General features: G+C 32.6%; 1 protein-coding gene across 1 annotated transcript in view; it reads right to left on the reverse strand.

The window, feature by feature from the left end:
- Cwc27 (CWC27 spliceosome associated protein homolog) overlaps positions 1-2,070 on the reverse strand; it is a 277,617-nt gene that overhangs the window by 135,752 nt on the left and 139,795 nt on the right. The gene's annotated exons all lie outside the window — the stretch shown is intronic.

Consider the following 2,070-nt stretch of genomic DNA (forward strand, 5'->3'; position numbering starts at 1 on the left):
AAAAAAAAAAAAAAAAAAAAAAAAAGAATAAGTTCATCGGACCTTATGAGATGGTCATTTGTAGAATTTAAGGTTGAGGAAAAAGTTCGAGAGGAATTGTATCCATGAAATAGGCTGTATTTTGGTGAGTTAATGGGATTGTCTTCCAGCTCACAAGACTCAGAATATAATTAAGCATTACATATGAGCTTTTATCTTTTAATTTATCTTTTAAAGAGAATTCAGCTTTATTGTTATCAATTCATGGCCATACTTTTATATTTTGCCTGGGAATAATACATGACCATACTTTCACGTTTTGTCTGGGAATAATAGACAAAGGGAAAGACTTAATTCATGAGTAAACACTTGCAGAAAATCAGATAGTATTTAATCTTTGGAAATGTCCCTGACTATTCAGTCGGTACCAGATAATGATAATTACTTTGTGTCCTAGAGAGACTTTGAAATTTATTACAGATTTCTGAATCCTACAAAGAAAACCTTGGAGAGCTTCTAAATTTAGAGACCCACTAAGGGAAGAGATCTTGTAGATGAATCAGAACACTTCTGATTCCAAACAAAATTCATTCTCAAATGTGTTTTGTTTGTTCAAGAATGATCAGCCCACAAATGTAAAGCTGTAAGTAATAAATTACTTTCCCATTGTGGGAATTGTTAATGAGAAAGCATATTCTATAAAAAGAAAATCTTTAAAAAAATAAAAGATTGTATAATAAAAAAAAATAAATAAACAGGCTGTCAGCCTAATTAATATTCTAAGGGTATCTAAGGAACATTTTAAATTAAAATCAACACTGATTTGTAATACTCTAATGTACTTGTTAGAACCAAAGGCAAAGGAATGGAAAGGAATGCCTTCTTGATCCATATTTCACAAACATGTGAAGAGCTGAGTTCTTAAAAAGTTCCCAATAAAAAGATTGTACAATATGCAAGAAAACAAGTGAGTGAGAATCAGAAGAACAACAAATAATCTGATAATCAAACTTTAGGTACTAGAAAAATTAAACGTTTATTATATGGAAAAAATGAAAGAGAAAATTTAAAATTGAATAGACTTACAACATTAATTGGACAAAGAACCAAAACAAATCATAGAAAGGATGGATTAATAAAAGAGTTAAAGTTAAACTCAGTGAAATGTTTATTGAAACCCAAACATGGCTGAAGAAAAAAATAAATGAAGGAGATATTTTGAAAACACAGGATGCAAAACAAACAAGTATAAGGATAGAAGACATTAAAGACCAGCTGAGATAATCTATTACATGCATAAGTGGAACCACAGATAAAGGCAAACACTGAGCTCAAGGCAACATGGGAAAGTTTTTTTTTTTTTCAATTTACTACTTTTTGTATTTTTTAGGGAAGGGTCAGGGTGTTCAAGTTCTCACTACTAGATTGGACTCATGGTGATCTTCCTCTTTACAGCCTCCCAAATGCTGGGATTACACGTATGTGACACCATGCCCAGTCTCAATTGCCTTCTCAGCACGCCCTGGGGGTGAGGCTGGCACAGCAGGTCTGGGGATCAAACCCCTGGCCCCTGAGCCTGCTTGCAGGTGCTTTAATCTGCTGAGCTATTTGGCTAGCCCACCATGGGAAACAGTAATAGAAGAATTTTTCTAAAATTGATGAACAACAAAAAGTCTTTAGAATAACGAAGTCAAATCAATTGTAAGCAGGATAAATAAACCCACATGTAGCTATATCACAGTCTAAATGAAGACATTAAAGACAAAGTGATCTAAAAACAACCATTACAAATTAACTAGAATATTGAACAAAAACTAAACTGCACGGAAAATACTTCAAACAATCAACAACTGGGATCTCATTTTTTTGAAGTGTTTGTGCATCAAAAGAAATCACCAGCAGAGTAAAAAGAAAACCCATGAATGGGGAAAAATTATAGCCAACTGTACCTCTGACAAAGGCCTTATCTAGAACGTATGAAGAATTAAAAAAAATCAGGTACCCAAAATTCAAAGATGCAATCCAAAAATGGGCATCTGAGATGAATACACATTTCTCAGATAAATAAATACAAATGACAAATAAATAAAT

The sequence above is a fragment of the Octodon degus genome, unplaced genomic scaffold (assembly GCF_000260255.1).
Source record: "Octodon degus isolate 3935 unplaced genomic scaffold, OctDeg1.0 scaffold00001, whole genome shotgun sequence".
Classification (NCBI taxonomy): Eukaryota; Metazoa; Chordata; class Mammalia; order Rodentia; family Octodontidae; genus Octodon; species Octodon degus.